This window comes from Mustela erminea, chromosome 4 (genome assembly GCF_009829155.1).
Source record: "Mustela erminea isolate mMusErm1 chromosome 4, mMusErm1.Pri, whole genome shotgun sequence".
NCBI lineage: Eukaryota > Metazoa > Chordata > Mammalia > Carnivora > Mustelidae > Mustela > Mustela erminea.
In genome coordinates this window covers 77,635,656-77,648,035 of record NC_045617.1, presented here as the reverse complement: position 1 = coordinate 77,648,035, position 12,380 = coordinate 77,635,656, and the positions used below count along the sequence as shown (strand labels likewise).

Genomic DNA, 12,380 nt, shown 5'->3' with positions numbered 1-12,380 from the left:
TGAACCACCACAGGAGAGGAGATGCTTAGCAGTGTTTACTCAGTGAAGGAAGGGGAGTCCTTTTTAGTAATGCTAACTTTTAAGGAAGAGAATGTCACAAGCTGTGCTTCTTGTAACTGCAGTACTAGCATAAGGCCGAGATCCTCGTCCAGGGCCTCACAGCAAATTATGGTCGAAAAGCATTGAAAGGTATTAATATTTCTCAGGGAAATATATGAGGATGCAGCAGTGCTGTTTTCTTTGTCATGATACTCCAAGAGAGGGAAAAAATGAGCCTTTGTTTTGTGGGATTGTTTTTGGCTTCTTCCATGGTTGCTTGCCTCTCACCAGCTTCTCTCAAGCTGTAGTTTGTGAGGCGAAGTGAGAGAATTTGAGTAGAAGAGCAGGTGAGGAGGCCCAGGGATTTAGGAAACCTCAGTACTTTGGTCAAGCAACAAGAAGTGTGAAGCTCATTATCCTGTGACTGGTTTGACTTTGTGTTAAAAAAAAAAAAAAGAAAGACGTGTAAGATTTCAACATAATGACACTAAATTATTCTGATTTCCAAAGGCCTGAGCATACAAATATTGCAAAATAAAAATATAACATCTAAGAGACTAACGATATTCATTAGGGAACATTTTCTTAATTTTCAGGTCTAAAAGTAAATTAATATGGTTTATAGAAGTGGGGATCTGGAAACAAAACAAAAATTCATTGTTATAAAATTAATCTCATTATTTAGAAATCATCCTGCCTTCAGTTATATTCAAAGTTGTTATTGTCAAATGCCTACATTATATATTGATATATTTTTGTACTCATAGACAGAAGTTTTAAAAAAACAGGTTTGTACCATATGAGAAAAAGAATTTTAAATGGCAAAAACCAAAGATGGCATTCACTGACTCTAAATGAGTCCTCATGGTGGGAGAGAACAAGTTAGGGCTTGCAGGATTATGGTGGATGAAATTCCTGCATCTGCTAGGATTTGGGGCAGTGAACACACAGGGTCCTTTCTATGTTATTCTATGGCTTAAAATTTTTATATATCTTTTTGTGTTCAGGTTACTTTTACCTTAAAATAAAAATAAATGGTCTCACATTTTAAGTATTATTTAGGGATTTTATCAGTAATTAAGTGAATGTTACCATCCTAAAATCAGAGCATATTATCTTTTTTTTTTCAGATTTTTAATACCAAATATCAAATCAGCTGCCCATTGCTTGAAAGGTCAATATTCGTCAAGACAAGTGTTGATTGGGAAGGGATATGAGCTTTATTCAGAGGGCCAGTCACCTGAAGAGAAGGCAGACACTTGCCCAAAAGCCAGCTCTGAGGTTTCTGCCTCACAGAGAGGGTTTCAGAAGAAAGGAAGTCTCCTTTATCAGTGAATGAGTGCAGTAGCCTGTTACAATTTCTTGATTCTCTGTAGAATTTGTGGTTCCTATTTACAACTTTCAGTGCTGGAGGGTTGTGCAAGAGGCCTAATTCTTGTTCTGTGATGTGCAAGGGTTTTCTATTCTCCTTCTAAAAAAGAAAATAAGATATATAGATTCACAAGGAGTGTTAGTAAATCAATCATATGAACCTAAGAACACCTATTAAAGATCATCTTGCTAGTTATGAAGATCAAGGTGGCCTCAATTTCCCACTGTCAATTTATCATTCCATATCTATGGGATTAAGGACCAAGGTCCATCTTCAGTAACTGCTTCATGCTGATCTAGGGCGTAGTCAGGATCTTGGAATGGAATATGTTAATGTGGGTTTGAAGCATTCCTTAACGCACAACTGATGTGACTTGCTTGCACAGTTTTGGCACACACATTTGTAATGAGCTTAATTCCTATGTATACACATAATACTACTAGCACGAGGGTGAGTCCTAATTTTAGAATGTCTTACAATACCGCCTAATATGAACCTAAGCCCTGATGGTATCCAGGGGAAAGTATATGTGAACCGGTTCCATCCTCTCTGGAACAGGGGTGTATGGCAATCTAGAGTTTGCTGCAACCAAGTGGCTTGCTGTCTGATGTTATCAATACTGGTTTCCACTTCCAAGGAGGTATTGATATAAGCACAGAAAGATGAATTTGCAGATGAATTTATGAATAACATAAATTCCCCCTTGATAAGCTAGGGTATAGTCTAGGGCCATATGGTTATCCAGGACTTTAGGGAATCTAATGATATTTGTAAGTTAGCTGAAGTTTTCGTGGTTTCGTGATGGTTAGAGTTTGGGACAGGTTGCAAAACACACATTGATGAGAAGCAGCCTCCCATTATGGCAACAATGTATAACCAAAGAAACATTCATTCCCATCAGAGATATTGTCTGAGTGGTCACCATCAGTCTAGTAAATCATTTCAAGGATCTAGCCCAATGTTTAGTCTCATCAGCCAAGTGGAGGGAGAAGGGGTTTGCTGGAGTGTCTAGAAAGGGTAGAAGAATTTGCAATGCAGTCGGTGGCCCAGGGCACTCCACGTGATTTGCAACTAAAGACAAACCCAGCCAGAGCACAAAGACAAATGGTGGGGTCCTTCTCAAGTCTTAGAATCAGCTGACCAACAGGGCAGCTCAGTCCCTCTAATCTCTGCTTGCCTGAACCTTGCTATGGATATCATCTGTAGCCAGAAAGGAAACAAGACTTTTGTTTACACACATAGGGAGCTGGTACCTTTTGGGTGATGGTTTCAAGTGGTATCTAACTGAGGAATACAAGCCTATTTTCTATCCTTTGAAAATAACCTCTTTTAATACAGTACTTTGAGGGACTGTGAGACATCAGGGTGACTCATGATCATTTTGAAAGAATCTAGCTATTCTAACACTATGGCTTTTTAAATAGTCTTTTTTTTTTTTTTTTTAAATTAAGTAAGCTTAATGCCCAACATAGGATTTGAACTCTTGACCCCAAGACCAAGAGTCACATGCTCTACTCACTGAGCCCACTAGGTGCCCTCTAACACTATATATTTTTATTTTGGCCTTAACAATTGGAAACCAATCACCTTTGGGGATTTCTGAGGTGTTCTAAATGGAATGGACCAAGGGGGTCTCCATGATCCCGCACTGACTGGGCTTTCAGATGACATATCCAACAATTGACAGCATATGTGGCTGTAGCCGAAGTCTGAATTACCCATACTATTGTCCTGTCTTTCCAGTCTAGGGTGAGAGAAGACATGGTTAATATGGATTACAGGGTGAACACAGTTGTCATGGATTTCCTTTCCTAAAGGGGTATTTTAAATCCTGAATAGGATGGCTTTCCCAGCAGGGGGGTTTATTTATTTTTGTATTTTTTGTATTTTATTTTATTTTATAATGTAATATTTGTTTCAGGGGTACAGGTCTGTGATTCATCAGTCTTACACAATTCACAGCACTCACCATAGCACATACTCTCTAATGTCCATCACCCAGCCACCCTATCCCTCCCTACTCTACTCCAACAACCCTCAGTTTGTTTCCTGAGATTAAGAGTCTCATGGTTTTTCTTCCTTTCTGGTTTCATCTTACTTCATTTTTCTCTTCCCCTATGATCCTCTGTTTTGTTTCTCAAATTCCTTATATCAGTGAGATCATATGATAATTGTCTTTCCCTGATTGACTTATTTCACTTAGCATTATACTCTATAGTTCCATCCATGTTGTTGCAAATGTCAAGATTTCACTTTTGATGGCTGCATAATATTCCATTGCAGATCTTATACCACATCTTCTTTATCTATTCACCTGTTGATGGGCATCTCTTTCCATAGTTTGGCTATTGTGGACATTGCTGCTATAAACATTTGGGTGTACGTGCTTCTTTGGATCACTACATTTGTATCTTTAGAGTAAATACCCAGCAGTGCGATTGCTTGGTCATAGGGTAGCTTTATTTTCAACCTTTTGAGGAACTTCCATACTGTTTTCCAGAGTGGCTGCACCAGCTTGCATTCTCACCAACAGTGAAGGAAGATTCTCCTTTCTCTGCATCCTTGCCGATATGGATCCTGACTAGTTAATTTTAGCCATTCTGACTGGTGTGAGGTGGTATCTCATTGTGGTTTTGATTTGTATTTCCCTGATAATGAGTGATGTTGAGCACTTTTTCACGTGTCTGTTGGCCATTTGGTTTTTTTCTTTGCGGAAATGTCTGTTCACGTCTTCTGCCCATTTCTTGATTGGATTATTTGTTCTTTGGGTTTTGAATTTGATGAATTCTTTATAGATTCTGGATAGTATCCAAAATCTTTTGATCTTTCTCTTAGTTTCTGCGCCATTAAGTTACTGTTTCCTGGGCAGCATCTTTATGATGTAAAGACATAAGGGTCAGAACGTAGGGTATCTCATCATCCTTTCCTGCCCTTTGACAAAAAACTCTAATTGTAAATAGTGTAATATTTTACAGATCTGTTTAAGGACCATCTCTTATCTGATTCTAGATGGCACATTAGCCAGGCAGTATTAACATAGAAAATCAGGGCACCTGGATGGCTCAGTTGGTTAAGAGTCTGCCTTTGGCTCAGGTCATGATCCCCAAGTCCTGTAATCCAACCCTACATTGGGAGCTTCTCCCTCTCTCTCTGCACCCGACTTGTGCTTGCCTTCTCTAGTGCTCTCTGTCAAATAAATAAATTTAATTTAATTTAAAAAAAGAGAAAATCATCTTTTCTGAGTCATAGATTCTTGGCTGTATTCTTTCCATTTATTCAAAATCCAACCCAACAGAGATAATTGGCAGGATAGAGATGGAACTTCCCATTACACAAGAGATGATAAACACACACATGCACGCACACACACACTAAAGACAGATCTGCCCTGAGTCTTGGGGAAATTGATTGTTAAAAGTTCTTAGTTTCTATCAAATGTTTTCCTTCTCCCAAAACAGAGGAGCACAGACAACAACAAAATCACCAGGCACTTCACAAAAAATTATGTCACTTTACACTTCTGACAAACTCACCTGGTCCACTCACCTTCTGACACACTCACCTGCTTGTCACCTTGCTCCAAATCTTTTTTTCCTTCCCATGTAAGTCAAAAGCAAAACTGGCAGTTAGTGTTGGTTGGGAATCAACAGGCAGTTTCCAGGAGATAGAAGAAGCCTTCTGCATCTGCAGGGACAGATCTTTCAGATTTCCTCCTGAAGATCATCCAGCCCTGAGCTGGTCACCGCCTACAGTCTTCCACGTAGCCAGCCTCCTGAATAAAGCTCCTCCTCCTTCCCAATCAACACTTGTCTCCTATTAGGTTCAAATAGATAATAAACGTTATTATGCCCATACTAATACTTGTCTCGATTTATCTCTGGTCATGGAGAGTGCTTGACAAATTCATAAGCCACATCTTGTGTAGATTTTTTAAATTGCTATTTCAAAACCTGTTTTGTTGATAGGAGGGAGGGGCACAAACACTGAGTAAAATGGCTAATAGTTCTAATAAGAGCCACTGATTTTGGTGGGTAGAGAGACTTAAGGGCAAAATGCGCCTGCTTATGTATGCAGTACTAGAAATATCTATTGAGTGAATTCTTCCCAATTATAACAGTCCTATCTTTGCATATTGTGAGTGGGTTGGCTAAATTGAACAGACATCTCCCATCTTGTATGAATACAGTAGAAGAATCTGCTTAGTGGATTCAGCAGCCCTCTGAGTGTTGCCTTGTCCTAAGACATTATCTGATCTTACACTCAGACTCCTGAGAGAATTCTATTACTCTAGACTCTTGGCAGATGAGCACAGTATTCACCTTCCTCTAACTACTGGATCTATCTTATCTTCCAAAAGAACTGACTCACTGAAAATAACTACAGTGGGTCAGTTCTATAACGTAAATTTGAAGATGAAATTCTCTGTTGCTTAGCAATTTAGTCTGAGGAACATACCTAAGAATAAACTCTGGAAAATATACAGTAGAGTATAAAAATATCTATGGAAGCATTGTTTGTAGTAACAATAAAAAAAAAACCTAAAAACCACTTAAATATACATCAACAGGAGAATGGATGAATGAAATATTATTTATTCAGAATGTGGAATATTAGGCAGAACTGAAAATTGACATTCATAAATGTCACAGGCATAACAATGAGTGAAACAACAAGTTGCCAAGGGATAAATAAAATATAATACCATTTATATCAGACTTTTAAAATGAAGAAGTAGCATTTCTTAGAGATATATATGTAGCACACCAAAAAGAGGTATGCTGGTAAAATAAACATCAAATATAGGAGCGTTGGAGGTTAGTGAATGAGAAAATTGATTGAGGAGAGACAGGTAAGGGAATTGAAATGTGTTGGTAAAGTTTTATTCCTTAATGCAGTCTGTCAAATACTGAGGTTTGCCCTATTTTTCTCTATACATTTTTATATGTTAATATAAATATATAGTAATATTTATAATATTTTAATATAATATAATTTATAATATAACAATATAATGCTTATGTATAATATAAGATAAGATAAAATAATGTTTTTTTAGATGCCCTAATGCGGTCTGTCAAATACTGAGGTTTGCCCTATTTTCTCTATACATTTTTTATATGTTAAATACTATATACTCACTTTTTGTAAGTGGAATTAGAAATCCAGCTTTTAAAATTGATTTATTTTAGCTCTTCTTGGAGAATGATTCATAATGAAAGCATGGAGACGTTCGGATGGGTTGAACTAGTCTTGTTGAGAGGGGATTGTAGGTGGGCAGAGGCAGAGACAGTGTAGAAGAATAGCCCATTTTGTGATATATTTTGGATGTAGAAGCGACAGGATTTGTGGATGACATGGATGTAAGAGATGAAGTAGAAATAAGGGATGATTCCTAGATTTGTGGCTGGAACACTGGTAGATGCTGATGTCATGAAAGGGCGGGGATTACTGGGAGAGGAGAGGGCTGGGAGGGCGTGGGTGGGGGATCGAGGAACAGACGGAGGGTATCATCGTGTGTTACCGCTAACGTAGACTGCTGAAGACTTCATTTGGTTCCGTAAACATTTTACTATTCTGATCATCTCATTAGGATTTTAGGGTTTCTTTTAAAAAAATAAATGAGTATCCTAAGAAAGAACCCAAACCAACTTAGACACTACTAGTATGAATGTTTCTACATTATTTAAAATTTGTGGGGAATAAATATGGCTGACTTATGAAAGAGATCACCTGCCTGCCTCCCTACTGGTATTGCCCAAAAAGACAAATGTTGAGGACAGTTATGAATGGAAAAATAGTATTAATTCAGTTATTGATGAGCTGTCTATTCTTTGGGTGGAGAATGATTTCCTCATGCTACAAAATCCCTTACTTGGGTTGTTTTTTCTTGGAGTAACTATATGCATATGCATAATATAGGTAACCACCCCATGAAACATTGAAAGAAATAATGAAAAGATAAGGATCATACCTATTTTATAACTTTAGTTCTTCAAGACATAACTAAAGTTCCTGTTTTGTAAAATTGTCCTCATTAAATTTTAGCAGCACTCAGCATCCTTACTTTTTAATAAAAGAAATTCCTTTCTACAATATGTATATGTACTTTAATTTTAAAAATTAAATCAGTATAAAACTTTTCTCTTGTGTTGTAAAAATCCAGCTCTTTTGCATTCTTTTCATATATAATACATTCCCTTTTGAAAATTCTGTGTCCTCAAACCAGTAATTTGGAAAGATGGCTATGGCTGTACTCTAATTAAAATAGATGATCAGTTTCTAAACACAAATGCAATTACCCATTTTCTTCATATTTGCTCACAGTGTTCCTCTTCTTAGTCTACTCCCTTCCCCCATTTATTTCTCTCTCCAATACTATTTTTTTTTTCTAAAAGACCCAACATTAAAATTGCCTTTGTTGTTAAAACTTACCTAACCTCTTTCTGTAGAATTTTTTCTCTTTAGGACCACCATGGCTGCTGCTGCCCCTCGGAACAATTTGTTACTTAAACTGTAACCCCTGGAGGATTTTACTAGTTGCCAAGCACATTTAGATATGGCCTTAAGAAACACTGATACTGACAACAGGTCTTTGGGGAGAAGGACGACGTAGGACCGTGAAGCTGGGCAGCTGGGGATGCCCGGCTCACTCAGGGCGGAAGGCTGCCCCTTCACCGAAGCCGGGCAGCCGGGAACGCCTGGCCCGCCCAGGGCGGAACGCCGCCTGCTTCAGGGAAGCCGAGCACCCCGGAATGCCCGGTCAGCTCAGGGTGGAACGGAAACCGCCTGCTTCCCTTTTTCGTGATCGCTCCTTTCTCTTCCCAGAAGTGCTCGTCGTTAGTTAGATGAGTCCTTTGAATGTGCTTGGTTAACTATAAACATTACCCTCCTCCTTGCTGGCCTGCAAGACGTGACTAACGTGTGACCTTCATCAGTCCCTCTGTTGGCTCTTGTTTTCTATCTAATAAAAGTGAGACTGTGGAGCTGCTCGTGGCAGCCGTCCTTTTCGACTGTTGTCCCCTGCTCCCAGTCTTTTGCAGCTGACTTGTTTGTGCCTAATTCTTCTCTCGTCGCCGTTGCCGACTGGAAGCGGCACATGGCACCTTATTTAAAACATTAATGCTACCATCATGCCTTCTTTTCCTCTCATTTCCTCTCTTCCATTAGTTCTGAGAGGATGAGGGCTTTGCTTTACTCAACTTCATATCCCCATTACCTAACACAGTGTTTGACAAATAGGCAAATAAGCTTTATAATGAAGGGTATGGAATGAATGAAATTTTATCTGCCTTAGGAGATGTTTTTATAAATTTTTTGCTGTTGCCTGAATTCTCTATGAACAGATGAAACTTACCACTGAGCAGAGATGAAAGGTTTGGCTTAGGCAGTACATGGACTGAAACTTATTTACCCCAAAGGGTAATGAATTGATTAGTCAGCCATCCTACATAATTGAAGCTTCCCCATTCTAGTTGAGGCAGAAAGGATGGATTCTGGCATTGGCAGGTTAAGGAAAGGGAACTGAGAAAAGAAGGGTAGCATGTCCTCTTACCATTGTGGTACTGAGGAGGAGTAGTGGGTAAGGGGTCATGGGGAAGTGATATGATAAGGTGATGACGTAAGGCTTCTAGGTAAAGGTATTCAAGATCTCATCCCAGCTCCTCCATTGGTTTCAAAAGTGGTCAAAGTATTTACCTTTCTGTATTTCAGTTTAACTCATCTATCAAAGGAGAGTTATAAGTTGTTTTGTAATATTGTTGTAGGAAGGAAATGAAAATAAAAGCACACAGTTCAGTTTCTGGACTTGGTAAGCACTATATTATGTAAGAATTATAATTATTCTTAACATTATTAGGTGCTCAAAGGAAACAGAGTAGATTTGACAGGGACTCCGAAGGCTACAGAGAATAGAAGGTGAAGTTAAGGGAAAATAGAACCTCACACTTTTCAGAGTTGCTCTAGGGGGCATTCAGTTTATATACAAATAAAACCATGGCCATTGTGTTTCATATGGCACAATTCTCTCCACAATTGTGTATGGGGTTCCTTCAATGTTCAGGAACTGTTGTAGGTTCTAGGGGTACAGCAGTGAATAAATCAGACAAATATTCCTGCCTTGGTGGAGCTTATGCTAGCATGTACCTTGGTGTGACGTATGTGTCTGTGCAACGAAGTAAGAACATTGATTGACTTTGAACCACGTCATGTGTAATTAAAACTGATTTAACAATTAAAATATTTTTAACAGGATCACCATCATTACAATGGACTTCATTACCAGAGAACTAATTAGTGGAGGCTGTGACTGCCATGTCTCAAACAAAAATGTCAAATACTGACAATTACATTACTAAGATGGCCACGTAAGTCTTCAGTATTTGAGAAGAATAATGAATGATGAATAATGAAAAATGAAAATTTACTCAAACGATTCCTTTGCCTAAAATAATGTAATTACCTAAACATAGAAATGGTTACCACGGTATAGAACATAGAAATGGTTACCACGGTGTAGAAGAAAAAGCTGTTTTCTGATTAGTCTATCAGGCAAATTTTGCTATTTTGATGATCAATATTGAGGTGTCTGTCAGATACTTACAGTTTCTTTTTACATATGTGTCTTAAAAGCATTTATTCTCACATCACTCTGACAACAATGGAATCATGCTTGGGACAAAGGAAAGAGGTACACAGAGCATTTTGTTCCAGTGTTTATTTGTCTTCTGCAAATTGCTGCCAAGTGATATCAAAACACCATGGCAGCAGCCCAAAGTAGTTTCCACTCACCTGAACACTCATTAATCATCTTTCACCTTAAAATCTAGTTGGAATCTTTAGCTGAAATATAGTTCATTTCTTATGACCCTGTATTTGTTTGGGAAAGGTTGGTTGTACTGAGTTTAGAATTTACAGATCTTAAATTCCTTTGCAAATAAAAAATGTCACTTAAAAATTTTAAATACCATCTACTCATTGCCATATGTGTGTGTGTGTGTGTGTGTGTGTGTGTGTGTGTGTGTGTATATCTCCTTTTTTTAGAAAGAGAGAGAATTTGTGCACATATGCTCTAGTGGGGCGATGGAAGGTAGTGCAGAGGGAAAGAAAACATCTTTTTTTTTAAGGGGAAAGCATGAACACAGTTCACCACTACCAGAATTATGCAGTCGAGTCCCCCACATGTGGAGAAATTACAGGGGTCTGCACATCTGGAGTGCAATGGGTAAACCTCACCCTGGGAAAACCACCTTTGTGATCATGGTGAGGGAGAGCATCTTAAGCAGGCTCCGTGCTCAGCGCGGAGTTGGATGCAGGACTCTATCTCATGACCATGCGATCATGACCTGAACCAGAATCAAGACTTGGACACTTAACCAACTGAGCCACCCAGCACCCCTACTTGTCGGAGGCAGGCCCCTGGCCAGGGCGGCCTCCGCCATTAAAAGATGGCGCCTGGCTAGTTGCCAGGTTAGGATTGCCTCGTGAGACTAAGCGGAACGCCCAAAGAGGAAGTAAACAGCATTGGTTGCTAGTGAAGTTGTTCGTTTAGGTGCATAGCCTGATTCGCTCCCTCCTGTACCCTGCTCGCTGATTGGTCATGTAAGCGTATATAAGTGTGTAGACTTGCGGAAATAAAGAGAGAGAAGATGCATCCGAACCAGGGTTCTTGTCGTCCTTGCGGGGCGAGGGCGATACCTACTTACTGTTATATTTTAATGGATATGTTTGCTACACCAGACAGGACCAAAATCTTTTGTATGGAATCTTCATACTTTAGAAAGAAGATCTTTTCAGTAAGAGTACTTTTAAGGCACTATCTATCTTTTTCAGTTGGGAATGATAGGCCACAGAATATTAAATGCAGGCTCACTTGCAGTGTCTTTATTTAAGTTACTCCTATGTCCAACACTTATTTTATAGGAAAAGGGAGGAGCAGATTCTTACATTTATTCATCAAACATCTTTTAATGCCTCTTGTGTGTTGGGCCTATGTTAGGTATGAGTGTACAAAGGTAATCAAATCACAAAACAAAAGGAAGACACACATGTAAGTGAATAATTACAAATTATTATACTTCTCACAAAAAAGAAGTGCTAATTGCGTGCTGTGATGGAGGTGTTAGTTAATGCTAAGGTGATAGTGCTATTGGGAAATATAAATGTATCAACTCAACGTGTACCCTTTAAACTTTCACTCTGCTGTATATCAATTATATCTCAATAAAGCTGGAGGAAAAAAAGGGCTATTTGGCTGAGAAGTTCTAAATTCAGAAATTATATCCACCCTTAGAATTCTACATGACACATTCTCGGAATGGATAGCATTAAATGCCAGTCTTTGAGACATTTTTCTGAATCTGGATATTTTTGTGCTCATCAGTGCTGCAATTGAGTTTTAAAGTATATTTAAACCAAGAGTAGAGCAGAAACATTTTTAATGAAAGCTGTATGAGGATTTACTTTTTTTTTTTTTTAAAGATTTTATTTATTTATGCAGACAGAATGGCAGGCAGAGGCAGAGGGAGAAGCAGGCTCCCCACTGAGCAAGGAGCCCGATGTGGGACTCGATCCCAGGACGCTGGGATCATGACCCGAGCCGAAGGCAGCTGCTCAACCAACTGAGCCACCCAGGCGTCCCTATGAGGATTTACTTTCAACTTAACAATAAAAGTTACTCTGGCCTCTTAAAAATTGTTATAGTAGATAACTCCAATTGATTTGCTCTCTCATTTTCCCTGATTTATCCTAATTCTGAATTGTTTTTGCATTCCATGGAGGATTTTAACAAGGTTTCTATCCTTTTCTGTTCTTTTGATGAATTATTTTAGAAACATAGTCTCTCTCTAAGTTCTAAGTTTCAGTGTTTTTGCTTTTTGTTTTTGTTTTTGCTGGGTTAGTTTTTTTTTTTAAAGATTTTATTTATTTATTTCAGAGAGAGAGTGAGTGAGGGAGCATGAGAGGGGAGAGTGTC

At 38.6% G+C, this 12,380-nt stretch overlaps 1 non-coding gene across 1 annotated transcript; it reads right to left on the bottom strand.

The window, feature by feature from the left end:
- Positions 1–10,530: 10,530 nt before the first annotated feature.
- Positions 10,531–10,692, bottom strand: LOC116589637. The gene has a single exon (XR_004285394.1). It is a non-coding gene; the product is annotated as a U1 spliceosomal RNA (small nuclear RNA).
- Positions 10,693–12,380: the final 1,688 nt, after the last annotated feature.